The 16,263-nt window shown below is 37.4% G+C and overlaps 1 protein-coding gene across 8 annotated transcripts in view; it reads right to left on the bottom strand.

Annotated features, from left to right (window-relative positions):
- GTDC1 (glycosyltransferase like domain containing 1) overlaps positions 1 to 16,263 on the bottom strand; it is a 175,426-nt gene that overhangs the window by 126,346 nt on the left and 32,817 nt on the right. Inside the window, exon 1 of one of the 8 annotated variants that reach the window (XM_074910496.1) lies at positions 1,231 to 1,280. The exons of the other annotated variants lie outside the window; for them this stretch is intronic. The gene's annotated coding sequence lies outside the window, so the exon portion shown is untranslated. Of the gene's footprint in view, positions 1 to 1,230; positions 1,281 to 16,263 lie in introns of those variants that run through there. 8 annotated transcript variants of the gene reach the window in all.

The following is a 16,263-nucleotide window of genomic DNA, read 5'->3' as shown; positions in this document are numbered from 1 at the left end:
CAAGAAGTGAGAATTCAACAGAGAACAACATGCTCTCCAGAAAATCTCAGTCACCACCTCAGTCTTGAAATTTAGTTAAATTCAAGTTCAGGTTAAAGACATTATGTATTCTGTAATCAGAGGGTAGAAAACAAACAAACAAAAAAACACTTTACAAGTGCACCATAGCTTATCAAACGATCAACTAGCCAGCAACAAAAAACCAAGCACTGAATAAATTTAATTGGAAGACAAAATATAAGAAACCTCTCGATAGCTTTGAGTCATTGGCCCATCATGGTGCAAGCTGAAACAGTGATGTAGATGTCCTGGGTCACTACAGATCAATCAGCAAGAGAAAAAGTATTCTGTGCTCTTTCTTGCCATCATCCAGCTTCGATTCAGGTTATAATTTGCTCTATTATTCACTCCCCCATACTGTTTCTTTTTTTTTTTTTTTTTTTTGACAAATATGCCTTCTGGAAGCAGAGACTTCACTCCATTTTGGAGCTTGCTTCTTTTCAGGTAGCAATGCAGATTCTGATCTCTTTTCCACTGACCTAATTTCAAAAATCACACTTTTGAGATCACTGACGTTTTCTGAATTTACAATGATGTAACCGAAATCATAGTCTCTACTCCAAAGCCCTTTTGGAGCCTGAAGGGTAATAACTGCTATAAAAACACAAGCTGTGTTTTAGAATATGCACTATTCACCTAAAGAACAATTTGTAATTAATCATGCTATGCTTGTCATCAAATGTCGCCGAAAATTTAACTCAAAGGACTAGAGGGAAGCGTTTTGCAAATTCAGCCCCTAAAAAAGGGGGTATGTGAAAAGTTGGTAAATGCCACTGAGTCAGTAACTCACGGAGAATGAGCTGCAGTTAATTTACAAATCATTAGCGGTATCAGTAATAAAGTAATTCGTTCATGAAATATCTGATCAAATTGCACTTCATCAGACTAGTTCTGAAACCAGTTTTGTCGCTAGGTTTAGCTGAGTCGACAATGTGCTTTTTGGTTTTATTTTGCAACAGTTTTCACTGTACGTCCCTTATGGGGACAGAGAATGACTGTACGTGCTGACGGTAAGAGACTTTTTCAGTTCTCAGGTTTCCTTCTTGCTTAAAGATCCTGACATTTAGGTTACTCTGCATTTACCCTACCTTTAGATCTATTAAAAAAAACCCATGTTGTGCAAATATTACACAAATATTGCCATACAATAAACTCGTTTTGGCTATTTACATGGGGAAACAGGGTTGAAATTGTGGCTCCATCGTGGAGTGGCATTAGATGGCTCCTGCTATGTAATTCTTCACAAGAACACTCGTAGACCCCACGGCAGCAGCACAAGAGGGTGAAAAGCAGCCATGGCACATTTTTCAGAGACAATCTCAAGCTCAAAGGTTTTCTTACAAAGCTCTCGCTCCCCAGAAAAATTTTAGGTCCTAAAATCACTAAAATCATCACTAGCACTTGTAGGCTTCTAGTGTTGTATGATCTGTATAAATTACAAGCAATATACATCAAATTTAGAAAAAAAATGTTATGTAAGGAGCAGTATCTGGCATGCTTTGTTCTTGTTTTGTTTTTCACAAGAAGCTACCTAAATATGAAACTACTAAAGAGCAATGGCAGGACAATATATGTCACCATCGACTTCAGGGATTGACTAAGCTGGAGCAATGAAAAAGTCAATAAATCTTCTATTTTAAAAAGATATAGTGATAACGCGAAGGAAATCTTATTATATAAAACTAATAATTTCTTGTATTTAAAAAGGCATAGAAGAGGTAGGACACAGTCATTTACCTCATATTTCACCCACATGACTTCCAGTTTTGTTCACATACAAAAAACCCATCTATTATTTTTGATTTCCCTTGACCTAGCCAAGTGAAGGTAAATACGTACCACAGACCCAGCTGATAAATGGCCTGAGAACATTCACCGTATCTGATGGAATGCAATCCTCAATTAGATATAAATCACTGCAGGTATTCTTTTCCCCATTTCAAAGAAAACAACAAATATTCGAAAACCAGAACTGCTTCCCGTTTCTCATTACAGTGCTTCCTCTCCGGAGTCAGCAATCCTGGGTGTTCCTCTAACAGCTCAAACCCAGCCGCAGGGCTGCAGCACCCTTCGCTTGCACAATCTGTTACCCTGCCTATACCGTACGTAGCAGCACATCCTTCAGGATATGCATTAATAAGAAACTATCTGAAATAAGTAAATCCTTCCAAGTAGTGTCAAAAACGACATGACTTATACAGAGGTATACTGAAGCACCAAGACGTTTTGGTAGCTCATGAGGTGCTGTCCCAAAGCCAGCATCTCACAGTGACATACATCCAGGACTTTTGTCATTTGCTTCAGCTCTACTGCACGGCAAGTGATGGAGTCCTTAAATGGGCCACTGCTGTTTGACCCAATAACTTTCCTCTAAAAGAAATTCTGAGTCCTATACAGAGTAATAAATAAATATTTACTTTAATGGCACGGAAGAATTAAGTGTTCAATTAGCCACAAAAACCATGGCTTCTTTTTAAGCTCTAGGTGAACACCAACTAAAGTGTTTTTGTTAACCAATCTAGGTAGAGAAAACTCATCATTTTCCATGATTTATTAAAGAACACACATTTACTCTGTCTTATAAACAGAAATGTGGTTTCACAAACATTAGCATAGCTCGCATCAGAAAGCCATAATTAGCTCCGTTCAGACAACATAAATTACAGATCATGTTTAAATATCTGCCCAACAAAATAGTTGAGCAATAATCCAAAACCAAAGGAATAATTGTTAATATATTCCATAGGTTGAGAGCTGCTATTAGTTACAGGAAATAAGGTATATGGTTTCAGTAATGATTGTTTTAACGGTTACAGTCCCACACGTATGAGAAATTTATTCCACCACCGTATCCAGAGCACACGTGGTTCAGTATCTAACAACTCAACTGACTACAAAACCCATCAGGTATGCACTGTGGACATAAACTTACAAATTTGATGATTTCAGATAAACATACTGTAATACCTAGTATAGGAAGAAACGTTTCATGTCCCCCATTCCGATAAAATGGGATTTTCCAGAGGACTATTACAGGGTCTTTACCTTTCCTCCTCCACCCCTTCTCCCTCCTGGCCCATCCGACGTGTGGATGCGGTGTGTACACACACACAAACCTAGATTGAAAGAGCCTGCATTACCCTCCCACTCATGACAGTGACTCACCAAAACCCCAGAGCTATACCTTAAATACAATCACATTTTAATGTTTGACCAAAATTTAACTCCTATTTAGATCACCCAAAAGTACCGGCTCTAAGGTTTGTCATTACTAAACTGGGTAAGTGCACAAAGCGAGAATGCCACTTAATTTATCTTTTATATAAGTCAACTGGAAAAAGCAAGAAATTCTCTACTTCTTTTGAGAATGCGGTAAACCAAAATTGTTCACCTTTATTTGGATGCCTGCATCAGCACTAATAGCAGTTTACTGGTAAAACCACACTCTGGCCTGGCCACACAACCCAAGAGTTGCACACACCTACAGAACACCAAAACCCAGTATTACCTGCAGGGATCAAGGATGCCAAACGCTGTCTGCACTGAAACTTGTATCGATTGCACTGCCTGCTTTTGTTTCACTAAACATTAAAACACAACGTTTAATTTTACAGTGCTTATGATCTACGTTTGCAAAGAACTGCCTTTGTTACATTGATAATCAATTCCCAGTCAGAAATAAAAATAGAGTGAATGGGAGAAAATGGCAGAAGTCCCAGTGGCTTCAGGTAAGTTGCCATCTCGGAACTCTGCCTCAAATTCCCTTTTAATTTAAGACTTACTTATGATACTTATTTGAAGTACTTGCTTGAAGGACTGCTAAGTTACTGCTTAAAGGACTGCTAAGCTATTCTCCTATGGACTATTTTAAGATCACTGTAAATACACATATACTGAAAAATCAGCTGCTTGTAATACGCTTTAAAATACACAATTATTCATTATTTTTCTCTCATTCTGAGAATTATGTTCCTCAAAATGCTCACACATCAGAGCCTGCAGCAGGCGCATATCCCATATAGGTAAGAAGCACACAGCAGAGCTGGAGCTGATGCAATTAGAATTGCAAACAATAGAATTTTTAAAGAATTGTTTTGATCTTAACTAAAAAGCAAACTGCGAGGATTGCCGGGTTCAGTTCTTACATCTGTGCTTTCAACCCTGAAATGCAACAGCAGGAATTGAAAGTTACACTTTAAAGATGTCCCACAGCTATTAATCCAGAAACACCCTGACACAGGAGACAGTAATGGTTCCTTTTGGAGTCTACATATTTAGAAAGTAACATGCTGTAAAATCTGCACGTTATCCTGTGCATGCTAAGTAAACAGTATTGCTATAAATCCTTATGAAAAAGTTGTTAATGCATATGCAGAATACGCATTTTAAAACTCAGCATTTAAATTGTTTTATTATTTTATCTAGGCAAAGGCACTAATGACTTTCATCATTTCTTGTACTGTAAATTGAATTTGGGTTTTTTCAGCTATAGAAAAGCAAAAAAAAAATCCTTAGAATCTTCTTTTTCACCTTCTTTCCTGACACAGTCTAAGATTGTCATACTTTGCACCTATACTTCTAGCTGTCCTTAGCCAACATCTTTGAAACACTTAATCTACATTGAATAAACTAAATAATTACAATTTTTTTTTTCTTCCAGTGGAGAAAAACATCTGTGTATCACATTTATGGTTAACTCAAAACCACATACAGCCAACACTACCTCGGTGGGGAAGCAAACATCCTCCTTTGGAGCACAGCATTCGGAAGACTTGTATTTTCAGGGAAATTTCACTGACCGATGTAATTCCCAGTACATTGTGAATAGCCACTGCAATACACAGCTTGGTTTGTATGTCTCTAATTGACCTAGTAAGTGATGTACATGGGACTAAATACTACTCAGAACAGGGTAGCGGGGATACTAAATAGTCTGTAAACTATTTTTGTGAGTTCAGGTTAACAAAAGTAATTTTTATATTTAATTAGGAGAGAATTTTCTTGATTTCTAAGCCAAAAGAGAAGGGGAAAAGAAAAAGAAGTGTGATGAAGAACCAAGGCCATGGTCTGCCAGAGAAACAACTACAGCCACAACTACCCACCGCCAGCAAACTGAATTAATCTTCCCCAGTTTATTCCTCTGCCTCCTCCCTTTAATGGTCCCAACAGAGCTACAGGAGTCAACCCGAGTACGCTGCAAACCAGTAGATATGAAACAATCAATTATCTTCAGAAAAACTTCTATTGTTTTGGGTAGCTCTCTGGCCAACAACAGGATTTTTTGGGGAAAAAAAGTAAAATTAGTACAGACCTAATATGAGAGTATAACCTGAAAATGCAAGGTTAGCAATTGTATTTGATAGAAGATTAGTTATTCTGATTTAACACTTAATTATGAGCTCCCATTTGCCGTGTAATTCAGAAGCCTGGAACAGTGATAACTTACTTTAACAGAGACTGCTAATATTGTTTAATGGTATGCTGGTTTTATCCAACTTATTTGGACGGTGTTTACAGTGCTTGAAGACTCAAGACAATTTTACAAGACTCATCTCTTCCAGTCCTGTACCTATTACTATAAATTTGATAATATTGATGATCTTGAATGCTCACATTAAGCTTAAATAGATGAACAATACTTGATTTAGAGTATCTCCGAGTGGATAGGGAACTAATAGGTGTGGTAATGGGAGATGTAGTGCTATTTTTAAACTTGACAGGAGACATATTAGTTGCTGGTTCCCTATTATAGAAAAAGCACCAGCCTGGTAATAATGGGCTGGCATTTTGAAGTTCCTCCGATTTATTAGGAATATGATGAGAAATGTGTTCCACACATTCTGGGCTTCAGACCAGTTTCTGTATAGAAAGGTAAGCGTTACAACCTGCATTCACAGTCAGTTTAAGAACATATATATCCACTTGAAAAAATGACTTGTAAATATTTTAACTAACTTGATTTGAAAGACTTATAGTTCGTATTAGCTAACTGATTAAAAGACAAAACACTCCTTAATTTCTCTGTGACATGACAGAATCACTCCACATCAAACAGTTTTGTCTTCTACAGCAACTTTAAAGTAGTAAAACCTTAAAGGATGAGTAACAAACCATTCTCATATCATCAAAATGTGGCATTTAGCACTTAAAACACTCCTCTTGTACAAAAGCCAGAATTGCAAGAGTTAATTTAAACATTAATTTAAACATTAGGCTTGGTAGCCTGAGATGTTTGGCAGCAACTTTTGAGTGGGCACAAGCCAGATTTATTTTGCAGTCAGAAACTATCCATTTGAATATGTGATGAAAGGATCTGCATCTTCAGTCACACCTTGAGTCAACAAAAAGGATGGGATGAGATCTACTGTCAAATCAAGTTCAACTGTGAAATCCGGGAAGAGTCCCACACAAAAGAGTATCACCGAGAGACAGAAACGTGAACTTCGCAACACATTCCAGTAAGGTTAGTTCAAAATTAAATTCAATCATGACTGAAAATGGACTTCAAAAGGGGTGACAAATGTATCTGTCGTGTTATTCACCTAAAGACCCACAACACAAGCAATTTAAAATGATAATCATGAGGATTTTGCCAAGCTACAAACCCCTTCACCAAGTGAAGAGAATAAATCATCAAGGTTTTTTTAGTTTATAAGAAGCAACAGCTAAATATTAGATCCCTACAGCAGTTTGCATATGATGGTGTTGTGATTCATAAAGGAACTTCAAGGCTGCAAAGTTACCTGCACAAAAAAAAAATCCTTAATTTAAAATATTAAGTAATAAAATTCAAGAGATGAAATAAGTTTTGATCTTCCACTTGCCCAACTCCTGTCTTCTCAGGAGAGAGCTGAACCAGTGCTTCATATTATGTATCTATAAGAACAGAAATACATCTCGTTAACTTCCGTCCAGTCAGCATCATGTCATCCCTTTCATAAACGGCTCGACAGCTCTCAGATTCAATAGTAAACATCACACAACACTGAATGAGGACTTTGTGTGGCGCTAAACATATTTTTCCATTTTAAGAATATTTACATCCTATTTCCAACTCGACATACAGAAGATATGTTATCCACATCAATTTATAAATCTAGAGCAATTAGAGTTGCCAATCTGATTTAGTGGTGCAGCATCATGCCTCCTGTAAATCATTTCCCTGTGAAGTTTTGACTGAGCCCTCTGGAAGGGCTATAGCAATATTAAAGGCTCCAGAGTACGACCACAGTGCTTTCTGACAGCTCACTGCAAGTGTTCCCCAACATCTCTGCTGACCCAGGAATACCAAATCTAATGACTTAAGTCACTCCTTTCCATTCTGTTGTCTGCAGAGTCTGCAAAACAGTTCGAAGGATTTGCTTAAAGCAATGAAAAAAAAAAAGCATATTCATACATTTTATTTTACTTTGCAAGTATGAGAAAGTTAAGGGGTCTACCTCCTCCACTGGGAAGTATCTATGGATACACACATTGCAGAAAGCTGAAAAATACTGACATGAGTTAAATAAAGATGTCTGTTACCATCTCTCAATTGAAATAGTGAGCATTTCAGGAAATATTTTTTTTTTTCATGAATAAAAGCGACACACAAGCATCCCAAAACAATCTGTTTTGGAAGGTTATATTCATTATTTTGTAAACAAGTTTAGGTTCTGAGCTGATGTTTTTTAAACAGATACTGCAAAAAGAATAAATATTAATATCTGGGGGAGACCCTAACAGACTTGAAACAAGCATGGCCCTTTTTAGCACTGCCACAGATAACAGCAAGGCAAGGACACGCACAGCGGACGTCAAGATGTAAATTTTTTCCTTGAAGATTATCAGATGGCTGATATTACAAAAGCACCCTTAAAATCACCACCATCAGAAAGTCTGTTCCTTAAAAACTTTGTTTTCGTTGCATGTAACAAATCTGGCTATAGCACACAATCTGCAATGTGGTCTTTAACAAAAAGAGTTAAAATCAGATGGGTTTTTTATTTTACTTCATTATAAATCATTAACATATTAGTAAAATTCACTTAGGAGTTCAGCTTTAGCATCACTTGAAAATCACTTCTCCAGCAATCTTAAAAAAAAAAAAAGAGTCTGAAAAGCTTCTGAAAGTCAGCTGGCCATGCTCCTAAAACCTTCCTCCTAAAATGTCAAACCCCTTATCAAAATCAAACATCCTGTTCAATAAAACCGAAATGATGCTGTCATTCATCAGCTACTTCAACTTGAAGCACCAGAGAACCTACAGAACCACTTTCCTCCAACATTAAGAACATTAAGTGTGGTTTGTAATGACCATGACTACTGGGGTGCAGAGAAAAACATCTTCACTGCAGAGCTCAGAGCTGGAGAAACTATTTTAAGGGCATTACTTGAGGATCCTAACTATTTAAAGTTTAACTGGCTATTAGGAGGTGCTCTTACTACTGACATTGCTGATAGCTGAAATGCCTGAAATACCATTACAAGCCAACACAAGAAGCCATTTACACCTCATGCATGCCAGGTCTGTGCTTAATATTCCCACATCTTCATTTCAGAGTCACAAAGATCACAAGTTTTTCACCAGCAAGTGAAAGATCTGTTCTAACTCGCACAAAAGCGTTGTGCAGTTATTCTGGTCATAGGGAAATTCTTAGCAATACCAACAGCTAAGCATCCACAGCAGCCATAAGCAGCTCTTGGAGGCCCAGAACAGCATATGGACAGCTTGGAAAATACTTCTAAAATAAAAGCAGTGGTTATCTCAGAGAGTCTTCCACGTGCAGTCAGACTCAAAGCAATGATACAGCCAAAACCTTTGGTATTATTTTTCATTATGTTTTTTTCTTATACAACGAATAGTCAACTGTGGCACTTAAGACCTTGAGAAAACACACCAGGTACTCGTCAGGTCTCAAACCAGTCTTAGCAACTGCTCAGCAGAAATAACTCCGACTTGCCAGCACTCCTGCAAAGTCTGCAGCATTCGCTGTTACTCTAGATGAAAGCCAAAAACCCTTTTGCTGTGAAGGCTTTCAACCCAAACACACCAAACATCAGCACTAGGAAAACTTCTTCCCTATTAACTAAACCACACAACAGAAATTTGAGGTGAAGTAGGATCATTTTTAAAATTTAAAATTTAAAAATATGTTTCTGTCTTTGCTAGAATTCCAATGAATTTAGGTAGTTTAAAGAAATTTTAGTGTCACCTTCCAGCTGACAAAAGGGAAATTGTGAACCCCTGTCACCTTCATAAACTTCCACCCTTCGCAGCTGCACCTTCTCCCAGTCAGTGTAACAACTACCCTCTGCTGAGCAGTGAAGTCAAGACTGCAAAAATTCAAGCAAAGAAAATTTAGGCCCCAGAAGTATGCTTTATCCTAGTGGACTTTATTGGGGGTATATTGGAAGCAATTGTGTGATCCAGGGAAGTTAGTGCATCCTTACTCATCAGTCACAATGGAAAATAAAGATGCTGCATTTTTAGTGTGCCGGCTCTGGACACCACCGTTCTTGGCTGTTTTTAGAAAAACTGGCAAACAAGCTTATGGAGATACCATTAAACCTATCTTCTCTATTTACGTTGAGATTTTCAAAAATCGCTTTCATAAAATGGATCTGAATCTAAGAGAGGTGTTACGTGGGTCTTATTACAGAGTAAACGATTCAGATCTTTCTAAACCTTTCAGCTCCGATCTTCCCATCACAGAGGTTGGTCCCACAAAGATCAGTTGCTGTAGATACTTGAAGGTGCTAGACCAACCTGGTTTAGTCCCACATTTAAAGCAGAAATACCTCTGGAAGACACTTTCACTCTCCCGATTTGAATATTGGAGATATAATTAAGAGAGAGGGGAAGGGGCAGGGAGGAGGAAGAGTAAGTTGCCTCCAGCAAACATATACAGTGGGAAACAATGCAGACAGGGCACCCAAATTAAACAGCAGCAAATGCTTTGAGAAGTTTAGAAAAGGAGTTATTTCCACCTATCCGCATTGATCAGGCATTAGTTCACTTCTGCTGAAGAGAACTTAATCCAAACTCTGTCTGTTCATTTCAAAGGGGCTAAGAATCCATTTGTGAGGTGCATTCAAAATGCGCCAAGATGAACAAAACCTGTTTTGCATGCCAATATCCTTGGAGAGGGCAATATTCATGCAAAATGATTCAAGCTACTCTTCGGAGCTGCAGCACTCTGCCTTCCTACTGAAGCTCTGAATGAGCATGGACAAGAGAGATCCATAAAGGATGTCTCCTGGAGTCTATAGACAGTTCCTTTCTTAACACTCATGGAAGCATTTTCTTGGGCATCAACAGGATGACTTAGGAAAAAAAAGTGCTTTTTTTTCTTTAAAGCTCTTTTTCTTTTCAAGCTGTGTAACACCACTTGATATTTAGTGTGCATTCAACTCCCATGAGCTACTCAACCAAGCACTAGGCTTCGGCAGACTAAAGGTGCGTAATGGTTGAGTAACAAACATAGACCATTTCACATGTTTGTGCTTATTTACAAATACCACTTACGTACTGCTGACATTTATAATGACACCTGTGATGTTGCTGACACACCACTACATTTGTAAAGTTTGCCTCTACAGGCACAGTCGATTCTAAGAAACTTGCTGGTGAATACACACAGCATTTCCTTTGACTCCAACTAGAAAGGTTGTTTTGACTATTTCCCACTTAAATAGGAATAAAGCTTCAGAAACAAGGTTTAGTGAGGCTAATGCCCCCACTGATTTTCTTATCACTCAACACTAGTTCACTTGACTACTTTTGTCAACAATTTTCTCAAAAATTTTCTCCCGACCATATTAGTGGGTTGCTTAAATTACACTGTAGACACATATTCTTAGTACACAGAATGTCAGGTATTTGTTACCATTACCGCTGCCTACTGACTTGTTATTCCAAAGTCTATGACCTCTAAGTACAGCACTTCAGCCCTTCCAGAAACCTTAACACAGTGTTTGACGACAGAGAAATGCTTGGCTTGGTTTTGTATATGTAAGTAGACTATAAAGAATTCATCTTACAATGGAGGCAAAAAGGGAACGTAGATGATTTACTCAACTTTTCAAAGCCAAAGGAGTCCTAAACTATCTTAAGATGAAACAAAACACTAGATCGATGTGCATGTTCTTATAAGCGAATTGTAAGAAAATGCTTGGATTTGATAAATAAACCCAATAATTATATAACTTCTAACCAAACATTTTCAATTATTTTGTTTAAATATGCTTTAAACAATATATCGTAACTGTCCTATCTCCTCCCTCCAACCCCAGAATCAAACCACATCATCTGCCTGGTGTTTTCCCATTATTAACAACAAGAGGTTTCATTTATCTGCTTTCATCCAAAAATGCTGAAGAGCTTAACAAACATTAATTAAACCTCACAACACTCCTGTGAGTTAGGTAGGTATCGTTATCTCTACTTTACAGATGAAAAAACTTGAATTAAAAACGATGATCTGCACAATTTTGCAACGGTAGTTTTATAGTAAAGCCAAGAGCAGAAGAAAGGAGCAGTGACTCCTGTGTCCCTACTTCCAGCCACCACAATACACATTCTCTGTTAAACTGGCAGGAATTTACTTGCCATTTTGCCACACATGAAAAATGTTCTGAAAAACAGTGTTAATTTTTCATTAATATGAGCCCATGTAAGAAAATACAGACAAAAACATATTTTACCCAGATTGTACTTTTTTTTTTTTTTAAATTGAGTATGAGACAAAATTTTGTGTCCTCTATTAGTATCATTCTTCATCTGGTTAGCTGACGAATTCCATCTTCAAAAGGAAAATCCACACTTCTTGAAACCATATGAATTTTCTCGTACGACTGAATCCCTGATTTCTTCTTATCATTTATGTTTTTTAACATCTTTTATTTTGTTTCCTATTCCTTCACTTCATTTTCTAATTATTTCACCTTCTTTCCTAATTACTTCCAGTTGTATTTACCTTAGCCCTACTAATCTTTTTCTTCTTTAAACTTTTTCAGTGACACAATAAAATCTAGAAGGGAGACTCACAGAGTATCGTCTACTACCTTGATGAGACATGTATCAAATTTTTCTGTCTTAAACTACGCTTGCTTCCAACTTTTTCCTATATACAGACATGTCCACCATGTCCCCTGTCTGATGGGTCTACAGCCTCAAATGTTCTTCTCTTTCCCCATCATGCTTCATTCCTCATTAGGAAATCTCCAGTTTCAACAGTCCTTTCCTTTCTGTTCCAGAAGCAAAGCTTCATGGCTCCCTTGCCGTATTTTTCTTGCCTGATCTCCCACCTCACTTCCCTGCCTGGCAATTCATCCCCACTCAAATGGTCTAAAACACCTTTACAATCTCCTTCCTCCTCCTCCATCTTACCACATCAAATCCAAAGTTTTCCTCTTCACCTCGGATTTTTTTTTTTTTTACCCCAGTTAAGACTCAAGGCTCGTTTCATCCTGTTCTTCTCATTTTCATTAGGCTTGCTTCATACATCACAACTTCCCATCAGAAAAAGGGAACAGCTTTTAACATGTTGCCAAAGAGTCATCCATTTTTTGATCAATTCTACTCCATATGCTCTTTCCAATCTCCCCATTCTTCTGTTCTTTTTCTCTTCTTTCCAGCCCATCTTCATAAATACTGTAAGTCTACTGACACTTTTCTACACCTATTCTGTACATACTCCTCTAAGCCTGATTTTATTAAACTCTGGTTTTCTACACTCCTTCTCCTACCTTCTGTCCATGTCTTCTTCTGTGAGCTCTACAAGTTGAGAACACATCTTGCACATATCTATGAACCTCTCTGTACTGCTGGGAACCAGACTGTCCCACAGAGGTAAAACTACTTCAGTGATGCTTTCAACTGGTCCAAGAAGCAGGAGAGTCCAGCCTCATTTTTAAAAATGCTGATTTTTTTTTTCTTTTCGAAGAGACTTGCTGAAAAAGCCAAAATCCTCAAAATCAGCCAAAGAATTTTGTGTATTTTCACAGATCTAACAAATCTGTAGTCTATAAAAGTGACAGCCTCCAACTCCACTGTTTTACAAACTAATCATTACTTGTTAATAACTGTTTCTGAATGGACATGTGCACCACTCAAGTTAAAGAACCAGCTCCTAAAATACAAGTTGATTAAATAAAGGGGGTATTTACAACAAAAATGCAACAATATTTTTGAAGTTATATGATTTTTCTATGACTTTTTTTTCCTCTTATTTTAGAATCAGCACAAAAAGTTAAATTAGGTCTTTTTTATAACCATACAAGTTAGCACATCTTGTTTGTACTGCTTGTTCTAATGAAGTGAGCCTACGTTTGCCAACGTACAGTAAAAATAGGTAGCTTTGTTATTCATATACTCTCTGCAACCGGCAACTCGCAGGCTTTGAAAACTGCTCACATCATTATGGAAGCTGCAACAAATGTTCAGTCACTGTCTTCTCTTTCAGCTCTCAAAATTACAGCTGGATTCTTCAAGCATTACGTGTGGTTTCTTGCGTTTCAAAGCTTCTGAACTACTTGGATTGCAAAAAGCAAGAGTTCTGCCCACAGATACTTTCTTGCTCCCACTGACTTCATGGTACAGACAAGAAAGTGTAGAAGTGAAGTAAAATGGTGCTTATTTCACCCTATACACCCGTCAGTGTATACAGCATCCCCCGATCAGACTTCAGCTGAGCAGTATCTGCTTATCCAGCACAGAAAGCCAGGTCTATTCCTTTTTCATCATTCCACAAAGATGAAGTTTCAGAAGAACCTACTAAGCAAAATATTTTATCACATATGCTTAGGAGTACAAAAAGTCAGCGTAAGGAAAATCACAGCTCTCCAGCAGCATGGTTAGTATTTAAATTCATGACTTTTACATTATTTCACAATGAGCATACTATCTAATGGGACTAAATAGATGCATTATTGGTTACGTTTGTTCCCATTTTGAGAAGACTTACTGAAGCTCACTCCATTTCTGCATGCGTAACAACGGTCACGAGTTATTTTATTTAACCTCTGCAGGTAAAAAAAGTTGCATTTTGTCCTTTCTAAAATGTCCTAAGGTTACCCATTCCTTTCTATTCTGCTAGCGGTAGAAGAAATATCTGAAATCCTTTGAAAACTTAAGATATTCAGTACAGATCAATAAGTTTCATTATGAGAGGCCTCTCGCAGCACATTAGTCTCACTCTCCATTTACTTCTTGCTTGATTCCCAATGTTTTGGCTTTCCTTTTGTTTTGGGTGGGTTGGGTTTTTTTTAATGTTAGTGAATTTTTAACTCCAAAGCCACGAATGGTGTGAGCCTTGCCTACCACAGAGGCAGCTGCTAATGAGCAAACAGTCTCCAATGCTTAAAAACAGGTTGGGACCCAAGGAAAATCACCAAGTCTCCTACTCTTATTTTTTCCTCTTTAGATGTATCAATCCTGTCTTAACTGAAAACAGTCACTTTTCCCAAATAGCTTCTTATGGTGAGACAACAGAAAATCAAATTGCTTCTGAAACTAATAATTTTAAACTCTTCGTTACACAAAAAACGTTTGCCTCCATAATAAATACTTCACTTTTCAAGGACTGTAAGAAATTACCCTCTTTGTGGCAGATGAAAATCCAGAGCAAGAATGGGTTATGCCTTTCTAAAGCCCTGCACAGGGCAACATCAGACCAAAGTGTGAGCACAAGCTTCTTGGGCATCAGAGAAACACCGGGAACATCAGACGCTGAAACATGTGTAGGTGTATTAGCAGTCCTACCATCCATCTGTCAGAAATCTTCGATGTTCCTGCACATCACCCACTGGCAGAGCTGTCTGCCAAGCAAAAATATTATGAAATGTTCATTATATGCTCAAATCTCCCCCCTTCCTGAGGAGGAAATGGAAAAACCTGTCCCTCCACGCTCACTTTCGTTACCAAGAAACAGTGACAGACTTTCAAATTCACCCAGAAAGAAAACCTACCAAGAGACCAGGACTGTGAATTTAGATATATTTTAGCAAACTTTACTTACCAGGGGATATACTTACTTTTAGTTCACATATATCTCATTTTTTAAGGTACGTTAAAGACTGAGTTTACAATTAACTGAACAGACAGCGTACAAAAGGCTTTTAGAACTACACCATATGGTCGAGGGAAAGGAACAATCTGGACTATCCACATTTCAATCTGCAGGCTTGTCCACCTCTATAACACATTGTATTGCTGTAATAAAATATTAAGATAGAAATGTAAAAGTGAAAATAATCTATCTTTTGCACTACCAGGGAACAAGGCATCCTACAGTCTAGTGCATTTAATAAATATTTTAAGTTTTATGATTTTGGCATGCTGAATCAGATATAGCCAATAAAATTCCCAATTCTTTTAAAACAGTATTTCCAGAAGGATATGGGTGGGTATTCATCTTATGCTTCAGGGAAATAAAAAATACCAGTTTACACAGGGTATACTGGAAGCAGTTTATGTAACAGATGACACATTCTTGGAAATCAAATAAAAGCAGAAAGAAAATACCCATTGTTGCTTAGTGAAGGACTAATCACATGGTCACAGCTGGAACCAGTGTAAATCATTCATTAATAAAATTCTGTTGTAGTAGTCACTTTTTTCTGCTCTTCAAATGCCAACAGAAGAAAAACCTTTCAATTCTTTGCAGAAAAGATACACTTTTAAGTATTCCATAGTAACTATTAAACTTACTAAATCTTTGCAGAAAAATACCTACAATGAAAGCATTGTTGGTGCTAAGGAAGAGTATAAATACATCTGTATTTTATATATAATCCCAGAATATACTCCAAGAAGATACTTGCTACACTTGTGAAGTACTGGCCTGACTTCTGATTGCACAGAACCCACATCTTGAGTAAAGTCAGCTGAAGTTTTTTGCAGAGTACATTTTATGATGTAAAGGAACTTAAATGACAACCTTATGAGTCATATTCCTCAATGTAAACTATAGACAGTGGCATTATAAAAGCAGACGCTAGAGAAAAAGATCATGTGATACTCAAGTATTCCATAATTAAATACTCTGTTGGATATAGGTATCATAGGCTCATGGCCAACTCTACTTTGAGCAGGATGTTGGACTAGATGGCCTCCAAAGATCCTTTCCAACCCAAATTATCCTATGATCCCCCATTCTTTCACACTACAGAGTTCTCCATTCTTGAGCTGTAACCCTTAATTTCTCTTTCACTTAAAAAAAA

This window comes from Athene noctua, chromosome 7 (genome assembly GCF_965140245.1).
Source record: "Athene noctua chromosome 7, bAthNoc1.hap1.1, whole genome shotgun sequence".
Lineage (NCBI taxonomy): Eukaryota > Metazoa > Chordata > Aves > Strigiformes > Strigidae > Athene > Athene noctua.
Note: the sequence above shows the minus strand (reverse complement) of the source record. Positions and strands in the feature narration are given on the sequence as shown.